The sequence below is a fragment of the Euprymna scolopes genome, unplaced genomic scaffold (genome assembly GCF_053919585.1).
Source record: "Euprymna scolopes isolate OS-2025 unplaced genomic scaffold, ASM5391958v1 sca49, whole genome shotgun sequence".
NCBI classification, from domain to species: Eukaryota; Metazoa; Mollusca; class Cephalopoda; order Sepiida; family Sepiolidae; genus Euprymna; species Euprymna scolopes.
This window is the reverse complement of record NW_027633535.1, coordinates 45,001-57,500: the sequence shown is the minus strand read 5'-3', so window position 1 is coordinate 57,500 and position 12,500 is coordinate 45,001. Positions and strand designations below refer to the sequence as shown.

At 59.5% G+C, this 12,500-nt stretch overlaps 2 non-coding genes and 1 pseudogene across 2 annotated transcripts in view; all 3 read right to left on the bottom strand.

The window, feature by feature from the left end:
- The window catches only part of LOC145274861 (large subunit ribosomal RNA), a 5,715-nt gene extending 3,350 nt beyond the window's left edge, over positions 1-2,365 (bottom strand). Inside the window, exon 1 of the ribosomal RNA XR_013866976.1 lies at positions 1-2,365. This exon is cut by the window's left edge and continues 3,350 nt beyond it. This is a non-coding gene — a ribosomal RNA (large subunit ribosomal RNA).
- Positions 2,366-2,961: 596 nt separating this feature from the next.
- Positions 2,962-3,118, bottom strand: LOC145274843 (5.8S ribosomal RNA). The gene has a single exon (XR_013866969.1). It is a non-coding gene; the product is annotated as a 5.8S ribosomal RNA (ribosomal RNA).
- Positions 3,119-3,514: 396 nt separating this feature from the next.
- LOC145274846 (small subunit ribosomal RNA) lies at positions 3,515-5,881 on the bottom strand (annotated as a pseudogene).
- Positions 5,882-12,500: the final 6,619 nt, after the last annotated feature.

The following is a 12,500-nucleotide window of genomic DNA, read 5'->3' as shown; positions in this document are numbered from 1 at the left end:
GCGTTAGGCACCTTAGCCGGACGTTTGGTTCATCCCACAGCGCCAGTTCTGCTTACCAAAAGTGGCCCACTTGGCACTCGCATTCGAGGTGACCAACCGCCCAGCGAAGCGTGCTGGCGGCGGCGGCCGGATGGGTCGGCTCCGTCGTTCGGGAGAGTCGGCCCGTTCCACCCGTTCCGAGTTCGAGAGTAGGTCGAGGCCGTGAACGGCCCCGGGGCCTCCAATCGTTCGCTTTACCGGATGGAATTGCGACGATCGAGCGCCAGCTATCCTGAGGGAAACTTCGGAGGGAACCAGCTACTAGACGGCTCGATTGGTCTTTCGCCCCTACACCCGGTTCCGACGATCGATTTGCACGTCAGAGGCGCTTCGGACTTCCACCAGAGTTTCCTCTGGCTTCATCCCGACCGGGCGTGGATCGCCATCTTTCGGGTCTCGCTCGCTACGCCAGAGTCGGCCGAGTCGTACTCGGAAAAAGGGGAAACCGACCCGGGGGTGATGCGCCCGCGCGCAGCGCCTAAACTCGACGACAAAATAGGACTAGTTCAAGCCGCGGGATCTCACCGATGGGCGGAAGGAGGATATGGAAGCTGGCGCCCGGCAATTCCCCTTTTTGGATGATGCGCCGGTCCCGCTCGGGGAGGTGGAAAAACAACCGCACGTCAGCCACGAGCCTTCCCTCTCCTATCTCTCTCGGGAAGAGAGAAAAAAGGAAAAGTTGCGGGCACCGCAGCAGCGACGGCGGAAGGCCGAAAACGCCGCGCCGGCGGGATCGGGCACGGCTCGGAGGCGGGTGAGGCGAGGAGAAGACGACGGCACGAGACCGACGACACCCCCGACGACCCCCGGACGACTTTGCCACGACACCTCCCCGATCGACGCCCTCCTACACGCTCTCTCGCTTCGCTTCGCCTTCGGGGTTAGTCAGAGGTGGCCCCTACGACTCGCGAACGGCCAGGACTCCTCGGTCCGTGTTTCAAGACGGGTCGGGTGGGTTGCCGATGCACGTCGCTGACCCGGGGTGGCGGGCGGCTCGAGTAAAAAAGCGTCGCCGAGCGACCTCTCCGGAAACGGAAACGGGCGCGGGCGGGGTTGCCCCCCGACAAGAACCCGAAACGTCGGCGAGGTGCGTGACGGCGAGGGCCGCGCCAGTCCTATCCCGCCTCTCATCGCGCACGCGCCCGAGACGGTGGGGCGCCTAAGGAGCGACACACAGAGTGCGTCGCCCGCACGCGACTTCCGGCGGGATCAAAACGGACCGGCTCGCCACGTGTAACTGGATCGTGTCAGATTTCCTCCGTTCCCGGCAGAAAGGGGCAGTTACGTTCGCGGGCCCGACGGCCGGTGGCCCCGACTTCACAAGGTGGGAAGACGGGGGTTTTCCAGGGTGATGAAACGCCTGCCGCCTACGGAAAAAAACCGCGTGTTCGACCTGCACGCCGGGAACGGGTCGCGACGGACGGACCGGAGGGGAAGTGCGTCCGGTGCCGGCCGCGCGGAGTCGCGCGCGCCGAAGCGCCCGCGCCATATTACGCCGAGCGATGATGAAGGGGACGGGTGCAGCGGAGTCGCGCGCGGAGGGGAGCAGAGGAAAGAAGAAGCGGCGGGCGACGGATGCGGCGGGTTAGGGCCCGGCGGCAGCAGCGATCGAGAGGACGAGTCCCCTCCGTCGCAGCCAACCGACGCAGCCACCTACCGACGCCGCGGTCGTCACCACGTTTCCCTTCCCGCTATCCACCGCGGCCCGTCTCCTTCGTCGGCGACGCGGGCACAAAAGCTGGAACCGCGGGGAACGAGTCCCCCGCGGACACGACGAACGACGACCTGTGCCGCGACGGCCTCTCTTTCAAGAACACACATCGAGTTTGGGCTCGAGCCTAGGCAGCACCGGACTGAGTCCCCCCGCGATCGCGGTGAGCGGTCCCACCCGTTTACCCCTGGGCGGTTTCACGTTCTCTTGAACTCTCTCTCCAAAGTTCTTTTCAACTTTCCCTCACGGTACTTGTCGACTATCGGACTCGTCCCGGTATTTAGCCTTGGATGGAGCTTACCACCCGATTTGGGCTGCGTTCCCAAGCAACCCGACTCTCGGATCGAAGGCCGTCGCTCGCCGTCCGCACCGAATGGGCCTGGCACCCGCCGCGGGCGGCCCCGATCGAGGGAACTCCGAACTATGCGAGACGAAAACGAACGGCTGCCTTCGACCCATGCGCCACACGTCCCGAAGCCTTTTACTTGCGACGGGATTCGGCGTTGGGCTTCTCCCGGTTCACTCGCCGTTACTAAGGGAATCCCGGTTGGTTTCTTTTCCTCCGCTTAGCGATATGCTTAAGTTCAGCGGGTCGTCTCGTCCGAGCCGAGGGCGGCGGTTTTTAGTAGAGTGTGGTGTTTGGAGGAGAGGAATCTCGATCGGTACCCTCCGTGTGACGACGGCTGGCCGATATAGCGCCCGTCCGACCGAAAATGAAGAAGCCAACAATTAAAAAAAAGCCTGGGTCCCTCCCCATCCGACGTTGCCTACGACGCGGCCACCTTTTTACGGTGCGACGGCCGTGCTCGTCGCGCTGCTCGAGGCGTCGCTGAGAGACACCTTCATGAGGCAGAGAGCGAGACGAGCAGGCGGCGCTTACGTCCGGCAGTCGGTTAGGTCGGTGCTTTTTTTTTGTTTTGTTCTCCCTTCGGCTGCTTTCGGACAGACTCCTCCTGCTCCTCCTCCACAGTGTTTCTTCACGCGGTCGAAAAGGGAAAAGACTCCGCGGTCTGCCAGCGGGAGACGAAGGAGGAGGCCGGAGAGGGTTTTAAAAAAAAAAAAGACATTGAAAGGAGTCAATTCTTTTTTTATTTTTTCTTCCCCCTCGTCACTCGCTCCTGCGACGTCCCGGTTACCACCGTGCCGAGGACCGGGCGGGCACGGGGACGGCAAGATGTCGTTTCGTTAACGGAGAAAGACATGTAACGTTCCGCCTCTCGACCGGACGTGGCCCCGAGACAAGGGATCTCGGGGCCGCAATGTGCGTTCGAGGTGTCGATGTTCACTGAGTCCTGCAATTCGCATCAGTTCTCGCGGCTGGCCGCGCTCTTCATCGACGGACGAGCCGAGTGATCCCCGTCCAGGGTTCAGCACTTGGGTTTTTTTATTATTAGTTTTTGTTTATATAGATTTAGTAGTGTGCGAGGAGGTCTGTGCGAGGAGGCGTGACGGCATTGCAATGTCGCGAGTAGTTTGTTTTTAGCTAGCGGCGGTGGCACAGCGGCTGCAAAAAAACAAAAAACGATAAAGCGGCGACAAGGCAAAGAAGAAGCGGCCATCACTTGCGGTGGGCGAAAAAACAAACAGGTGGTAAGACGCGGAAGCAAGCAAGAAGAGCTGGGGCTTTAAAAACCTCCGCGTCACCACAAATCTATCTCTCGCTCCGCCTTTTATAGGTTTGTTTGCGCGCATTCGAGGCGTTGACGCCGACAGACAGAGGAGGTAGGCCGGAAAACAACAAACCAGTCTCGAACGGGAAAACGGTAATGATCCTTCCGCAGGTTCACCTACGGAAACCTTGTTACGACTTTTACTTCCTCTAAACGATCGGGTTCGGTCGTCTTCTCCAGGCATCGAACGCCGAGGCGTAGATGCACGAGTGTCGTGACGGACACGTCGCGCACTGCCCGGCGGCGTCGTCGGCCAGATCCGAGGACCTCACCGGACCGTTCGATCGGTAGTAGCGACGGGCGGTGTGTACAAAGGGCAGGGACGTGATCGACGCGGGCTGTTGACCCGCGCCTACCGGGAATTCCTCGTTCACGGGGTTGGTTACAGGCCCCGATCCCTATCACGGGAGGTGGTTCAGAGGTTTCCCAACCCTCTCGGGCCGGGGCGAAGTCCCCGCTGATACCTCCAGTGTAGCGCGCGTGCGGCCCCGGACATCTAAGGGCATCACAGACCTGTTATCGCTCCGCCTCGTGTGGCTTTCTGCCACCCGTCCCTCTAAGAAGTGCGTGAGAAAACCGACCCGGACCCGAGCGCCACGGAGGACGCCGAGCCCGCCGTAAAAATCACTGACATCGGCGCACTAGTTAGCAGGCCGGAGTCTCGTTCGTTATCGGAATCAACCAGACGGATCGCTCCACCAACTAAGAACGGCCATGCACCACCACCCACCGAATCGAGAAAGAGCTATCGATCTGTCAATCCTACCGGTGTCCGGACCGGGTGAGTTTTCCCGTGTTGAGTCAAATTAAGCCGCAGGCTCCACTCCTGGTGGTGCCCTTCCGTCAATTCCTTTAAGTTTCAGCTTTGCAACCATACTCCCCCCGGAACCGAACTCTGGTTTCCCGCAGGCTACCCGCCGGGTCATGGAAGCGAACGCCGGCGGATCGCCGGTCGGCATCGTTTACGGTCGGAACTACGACGGTATCTGATCGTCTTCGAACCTCCGACTTTCGCTCTTGATCGAGGAAAACGTGCTTGCCACACGCCATCGCTGCAGTTCGTCTTGCGACGATCCAAGAATTTCACCTCTAACGTCGCAATACGAGTGGCCCCGACCGCTCCCTTCGATCATTGCCTCGCCGTAGACGGAGACCGACAGACGTAGACGAGGCCCTCTTCCATCATTCCATGCTTATCGTATGCAAGCTTGAACAGCCCGCTCTGAGCACTCTAATTTTTTCAAAGTGAACGTACCGGCCGCCGCGGACACTCGGTTAAGAGCACCCTTGGAGGAGAAACCGCCGACCGCAACACGCGCGCAGACAAGACACGAAGCAGGGACTCGGAGCGGACCGGGGGGTTCAAAAAAAAGAGGAACGCGCGGAAAGGGAGAGGGAGAGAAGCGCGGGGGTCAGAGTGCGGGGATGCGAATGAACGCACCCAAACACACACGTAGCACCCCCCCGTTAGACTACTCCCGGAACCGAACCGACGACCACTTGTTTTTTTTTCCCGGATCCCGATCACGACCTCCTCGTCCACCTCGCCGGCAGGACCGCGTGGCGGGTATGCTAGCGGTTGACACCGGCGGAAAGGGCCGGGAATGCGAACGGACGACCAAAGTCAACGACGGACGATGGCGCCGCCGCCCCGGGGCCGCTTGCGCGACCACGAACCCGAGTTCGGACTACGAGCTTTTTAACCGCAACAACTTTAATATACGCTACCGGAGCTGGAATTACCGCGGCTGCTGGCACCAGACTTGCCCTCCGGTTGGTCCTCGTTAACGGATTTGAAGTGTACTCATTCCGATCGCGGGGCCTCGACAGAGTCCCGCGTCGTTATTTTTCGTCACTACCTCCCCGTGCCGGGAGTGGGTAATTTGCGCGCCTGCTGCCTTCCTTGGATGTGGTAGCCGTTTCGCATGCTCCCTCTCCGGAATCGAACCCCGATTCCCCGTTACCCGTAGTAACCACGGTAGGCACTTAACCGACCGTCGACAGTTGATAGGGCGGACCCTCGAGAGACCCGTCGCCGGGCGTGAAAGCTCGTGCGATCGACCAGTGAGTTATCCAGAGTCACCAAAGCGGAGCGCGCCGCCCTATGAGCCCCGCCACCGAACGGACCCGCGAGCGGGAACGCCGACGACGGGAGGACGGAATGACGCGCATCGGTCTCAGTCTAATATGTAGCGCCGCGACCCGGAACGGCCGACGCGGGTGCCAGCGCGCGAGGCGTGGCGACGACGGCGCGCCGACCGATCGCGGCCTGTGTCACATGTATTAGCTCTAGAATTGCCACAGTTATCCATCGCCTCCGAGGAGGAATACGGTCCCGAGGATTAGGTCCGGTTCCTGAGCCATTCGCGGTTTCGCCCGTTCTAATGCGTGGCGTGAACTTACACTTGCATGGCTTAAGCTTTGAGACAAGCATATGACTACTGGCAGGATCAACCAGGTATCGTTGGAATTTGGGACTTTGTTTCGACAGAACGACAGACCGACCGACCGACCGACCGACATAAGACAGACAACTACAACGACGGGCACGTGTTTATTTATTTTTCGAGGGGGTTCGCCGTCAGTAGAAGCGCGCTGCCCGCGCTGATGGCCTCTTTTTTGTTTCTCCCCTGACTTGGACCGAGACCGAGACTCAAAGAACGAAAGCGACCAACGTCGACAACAACAACGACAACGGCACCCTTGACAGCGATACATACGACAAACGACAAGCAGCACGACGGCAGTGCACACGGACATCGAGGGTCAAGGTGCAGACTGAACTCGCCGAGGTCGTCGTCATCGTGGTCGCCATCGATTCCGTCTCGTCGTCGTCGTCGTCAACGTCCACGTCACAGCCGGCCGAGAAGAGAGAACAGACGACAGCGTCGACAACAACAACATCGACAACGGCACCCTTGACAGCGATACATACGACAAACGACAAACAGCACGACGGCAGTGCACACGGACATCGGAGGTCAAGGTGCAGACTGGAATCGTCGAGGTCGTCGTCATCGTGGTCGCCATCGATGCCGTCTCGTCGTCGTCGTCGTCGTCTTCGTCGTCGTCGTCGTCGTCATCAACGTACCAACCGACCGAGACGAGAGAGCAAGCAACAACGTCGACAACAACAACGACAACGGCACCCTTGACAGCGATACATACGACAAACGACAAACAGCACGACGGCAGTGCACACGGACATCGGAGGTCAAGGTGCAGACTGAACTCGTCGAGGTCGTCGTCATCGTGGTCGCCATCGATGCCGTCTCGTCGTCGTCGTCGTCTCCGTCGTCGTCGTCGTCGTCGCCAACGTCAACGTCAACATCACAGCCGTCATCGGGGAGGAGCTGGACCAGGGCAGCGGCGGCGTAAATTTTCCCGTCACCTTCGTCGTCGCCTTCGTCGACCGACCGACCGACCGGCGTCGTGTTCGTGCTCGGAAAACCGAGGAGAGACAACGTGCACATGGCGCGTTCTCGCAAGCGGCTCCTCGGTCCGATTTTTTTGGGCGGCTTTTTCGAGCTTTTTTTTTTTTCTCACCCTTTCGTCCGTGCGACGGCGAACGTTAGGGGAAAAAAAAAAAAAAAAAAACGACAACAACGCGGCGGACCGGGCGAACAACATCGTCGACACACACGACATTGACGACCGGTCCCCCTTTTCACAATCGCATCGAGATAAAAACGAACGAGTCCGATTCGAGCACCGAGTCGCGAGCGGGAGGACTGTCGGTGCAAGTATCGATCACTGACGTGAGCGCTTCGCCGGACAGAGGATGGCTCATCCGGCAGCCGTGCAAATCGACGGTATGGGAAGAACGAACAAGAAGAGCAACGACTTGATCGGCGGCTTGGGAACTGCGGACGGTGAAAACGGGTTAATCGACTGCGACCACGACTGCTCGATCGATCTTCTTTGGCGCTAACAAAGGTGGAGGTGGCGCAAGAAGGGACTAGCGCTATCACCGTCCACGTATCAGAAGATGCGGCGGCAGACGTCGACGCTTATGCGTTGTCGGACGAGAAGTCGCTGCAGCACGTGTACCGCGAGCGGGACGTCCAAGGTTTTGCCAGACGGAAAGAAATCGGGTGTCAGCGAACGTTCACACGGCTGTGAGATCGGACGCTGACAGGAGTAGGAGGCGGCAGGCAGGCGGCGGTTACGGCGGCGGCGCCTGCTGCTGCTCATCCTCCTGTTTGCTGCGGCGACTTCCAGGACGGGAGAGCATCGAACAACGTACGTATGGTTACAAGGGGATCAGGATCTACATAGTGCATCCCCCGCGGCTATTTTTGTTTGTTTGTTCGCTCGTTCGTTAATTCGTTCGTTCGTTCGTTCGTTCGTTACAATGTACGTTTTTCCGTTCGACGGCGGCAGAGAGCGGCGGCGTTTCTCCCTAATCCGGAGGATTTATCGGTCGCACAGCGATGGGTCGTTCGGCCGATCATCGAAAGATTCGCAGGTAGTGGTTGAATGGCAGAACGGCAGCAACAACAGCGGCGGCTGAGAGCGGCGAACGCTGAGGCGGAAGCAGAAGCTGCAGCAAACGTATCGGCTAAACATGGTGGACATAGATATGGCTGACGACGCGGGTACCACGACGACTATGGAACCAGGAAAAGGAGCCGTTAGTTGTTCCAACATATCGTTCGACACGTCGAGCAGCCCTAGGTCCACGGAGAAGCACACACACGTACCACGTATTATAACCTAACGACGATGAGCGGGCGCACGGTTGGCAGGAACGAAGGCGGCGGATCAAAACAAGTTGGAGCGCGGCGACAGCGATAACGGTGACAGCCCTAGGCGGCGGAGATGCCACTTTCTGACGCCTTTGCGACAAGCCCGTAGAGACGTTCCGGACCACCACGAGGCAAAGAGTCGCTGCTCCGACGAACCGACACACCAAAGTGTGCTTCCTACCGAACATGTTTTATAAAACTTTCAAACTGGAAAACCCCAGAAATGGTGTTGGTATTCGTCCAGACCCACCTCCGACACCTGAAAATGGTGGTCAAAAAAAACGTCGATTATACGAAGCGACATTTCTGGTCGGCGATTTTCCAGTTTTACGCCTACTGCCACATGGGGATGTCGGTAGGCGTCGCAAAGTGCCTTCTCGACGCCTAGGCACACCAGGACTTTGTCATTTTTTTCCCCCTCGACATTCCTGGTCCGGTCTATTCCGATTTTACACCTACCGCCATGTGGGGGTGGCAGTAGGCGTCGAAAAGTGCCTTCTCGACCGCTAGCGACACCACTACTTTATCGAGCTCTGGAGGCCCGCACACCGACCCGGGGGCCGCGGAGTCGACCCCGGGGGCCTCCTGGCGTCGCCGCCGCTCACTTGGACGCCTTCCGCAACCTGTGGTCCCGCTCGGGGCCGCCGGGAGCCTCGCCGACCTGACCGGTGTCGGTAGGCGTCTGGAAGCGCCCGGCCGACCTGGACGAGGTCCCCCTGGCCCCCGGGGGACACCCCTTAGTTGGATGGGGGTGCTGTCCCGGGCACACATGCAACCCGCGGCCGCCTACCGACAGCCCCCTTCGCTCGATCGCTACTCCTTTCCAACATATGTCGGAGAAGCCGGGCGGTTGTGAAACCCCAGAAATGGTGTTGGTATTCGTCCAGACCCACCTCCGACACCTGAAAATGGTGGTCAAAAAAAACGTCGATTATACGAAGCGACATTTCTGGTCGGCGATTTTCCAGTTTTGCGCCTACCGCCATGTGGGGGTGGCAGTAGGCGTCGAAAAGTGCCTTCTCGACCGCTAGCGACACCACTACTTTATCGAGCTCTGGAGGCCCGCACACCGACCCGGGGGCCGCGGAGTCGACCCCGGGGGCCTCCTGGCGTCGCCGCCGCTCACTTGGACGCCTTCCGCAACCTGTGGTCCCGCTCGGGGCCGCCGGGAGCCTCGCCGACCTGACCGGTGTCGGTAGGCGTCTGGAAGCGCCCGGCCGACCTGGACGAGGTCCCCCTGGCCCCCGGGGGACACCCCTTAGTTGGATGGGGGTGCTGTCCCGGGCACACATGCAACCCGCGGCCGCCTACCGACAGCCCCCTTCGCTCGATCGCTACTCCTTTCCAACATATGTCGGAGAAGCCGGGCGGTTGTGAAACCCCAGAAATGGTGTTGGTATTCGTCCAGACCCACCTCCGACACCTGAAAATGGTGGTCAAAAAAAACGTCGATTATACGAAGCGACATTTCTGGTCGGCGATTTTCCAGTTTTGCGCCTACCGCCATGTGGGGGTGGCAGTAGGCGTCGAAAAGTGCCTTCTCGACCGCTAGCGACACCACTACTTTATCGAGCTCTGGAGGCCCGCACACCGACCCGGGGGCCGCGGAGTCGACCCCGGGGGCCTCCTGGCGTCGCCGCCGCTCACTTGGACGCCTTCCGCAACCTGTGGTCCCGCTCGGGGCCGCCGGGAGCCTCGCCGACCTGACCGGTGTCGGTAGGCGTCTGGAAGCGCCCGGCCGACCTGGACGAGGTCCCCCTGGCCCCCGGGGGACACCCCTTAGTTGGATGGGGGTGCTGTCCCGGGCACACATGCAACCCGCGGCCGCCTACCGACAGCCCCCTTCGCTCGATCGCTACTCCTTTCCAACATATGTCGGAGAAGCCGGGCGGTTGTGAAACCCCAGAAATGGTGTTGGTATTCGTCCAGACCCACCTCCGACACCTGAAAATGGTGGTCAAAAAAAACGTCGATTATACGAAGCGACATTTCTGGTCGGCGATTTTCCAGTTTTGCGCCTACCGCCATGTGGGGGTGGCAGTAGGCGTCGAAAAGTGCCTTCTCGACCGCTAGCGACACCACTACTTTATCGAGCTCTGGAGGCCCGCACACCGACCCGGGGGCCGCGGAGTCGACCCCGGGGGCCTCCTGGCGTCGCCGCCGCTCACTTGGACGCCTTCCGCAACCTGTGGTCCCGCTCGGGGCCGCCGGGAGCCTCGCCGACCTGACCGGTGTCGGTAGGCGTCTGGAAGCGCCCGGCCGACCTGGACGAGGTCCCCCTGGCCCCCGGGGGACACCCCTTAGTTGGATGGGGGTGCTGTCCCGGGCACACATGCAACCCGCGGCCGCCTACCGACAGCCCCCTTCGCTCGATCGCTACTCCTTTCCAACATATGTCGGAGAAGCCGGGCGGTTGTGAAACCCCAGAAATGGTGTTGGTATTCGTCCAGACCCACCTCCGACACCTGAAAATGGTGGTCAAAAAAAACGTCGATTATACGAAGCGACATTTCTGGTCGGCGATTTTCCAGTTTTGCGCCTACCGCCATGTGGGGGTGGCAGTAGGCGTCGAAAAGTGCCTTCTCGACCGCTAGCGACACCACTACTTTATCGAGCTCTGGAGGCCCGCACACCGACCCGGGGGCCGCGGAGTCGACCCCGGGGGCCTCCTGGCGTCGCCGCCGCTCACTTGGACGCCTTCCGCAACCTGTGGTCCCGCTCGGGGCCGCCGGGAGCCTCGCCGACCTGACCGGTGTCGGTAGGCGTCTGGAAGCGCCCGGCCGACCTGGACGAGGTCCCCCTGGCCCCCGGGGGACACCCCTTAGTTGGATGGGGGTGCTGTCCCGGGCACACATGCAACCCGCGGCCGCCTACCGACAGCCCCCTTCGCTCGATCGCTACTCCTTTCCAACATATGTCGGAGAAGCCGGGCGGTTGTGAAACCCCAGAAATGGTGTTGGTATTCGTCCAGACCCACCTCCGACACCTGAAAATGGTGGTCAAAAAAAACGTCGATTATACGAAGCGACATTTCTGGTCGGCGATTTTCCAGTTTTGCGCCTACCGCCATGTGGGGGTGGCAGTAGGCGTCGAAAAGTGCCTTCTCGACCGCTAGCGACACCACTACTTTATCGAGCTCTGGAGGCCCGCACACCGACCCGGGGGCCGCGGAGTCGACCCCGGGGGCCTCCTGGCGTCGCCGCCGCTCACTTGGACGCCTTCCGCAACCTGTGGTCCCGCTCGGGGCCGCCGGGAGCCTCGCCGACCTGACCGGTGTCGGTAGGCGTCAGTCAAACTTGCTTAAGAGGCAAAGCCTCCTCACACCTTAAGAGAGTCACAGTTAGTCCCGCCGTTTACCCGTGGTCGTCGTCGGGGGTGCCGGTCGGTGTGTTTCGGCGTGTTTCTTTCTTACTTTAGCTTATAAGCTAACTCAGCAGCCCTGCTAAAATCAATTTATCATTATTTTCAATCTATCGAAAATCTTAATTTATTATTATTTTCCAACTATCGAAAATCTTAATAGAGTTGGGGTTTTTTGTTTGTTTTTTTTTTTAAATTCCATTGTAACAACAGACAGCCAGCCAGCAGCATGTGGTGTCGGTAGGCGTCTGGAAGCGCTTGAGGAGGCAGAGGAGTTGGCAAGCTCGCTAAACTGCCCGCTGGTGTGGTGGTGTCGGTAGAGGCGTCTTGAATATACCCGGTCGCTCGATCGACGACGACGACGGCTAGGTGGCCGAGGAGGAGGACTACCTACCTACCTACCTACCTACCTACCTAGCTAGCTAGCTAGCCGAATAGCCGTGGTAGTCGTCAGTCAAACTTGCTTAAGAGGCAAAGTCCCGCCGTTTACCCGTGGTCGTCGTCGGGGGTGCCGGTCGGTGTGTTTCGGCGTGTTTCTTTCTTACTTTAGCTCGCTCCTATAAGCTAACTCAGCAGCCCTGCTAAAATCAATTTATCATTATTTTCAATCTATCGAAAATCTTAATTTATTTTATTTTCCAACTATCGAAAATCTTAATAGAGTTGGGGTTTTTTGTTTGTTTTTTTTTTTAAATTCCATTGTAACAACAGACAGCCAGCCAGCAGCATGTGGTGTCGGTAGGCGTCTGGAAGCGCTTGAGGAGGCAGAGGAGTTGGCAAGCTCGCTAAAACTGCCCGCTGGTGTGGTGGTGTCGGTAGAGGCGTCTTGAATATACCCGGTCGCTCGATCGACGACGACGGCTAGGTGGCCGAGGAGGAGGACTACCTACCTACCTACCTAGCCGAATAGCCGTGGTAGTCGTCAGTCAAACTTGCTTAAGAGGCGGCAAAGTCCCGCCGTTTACCCGTGGT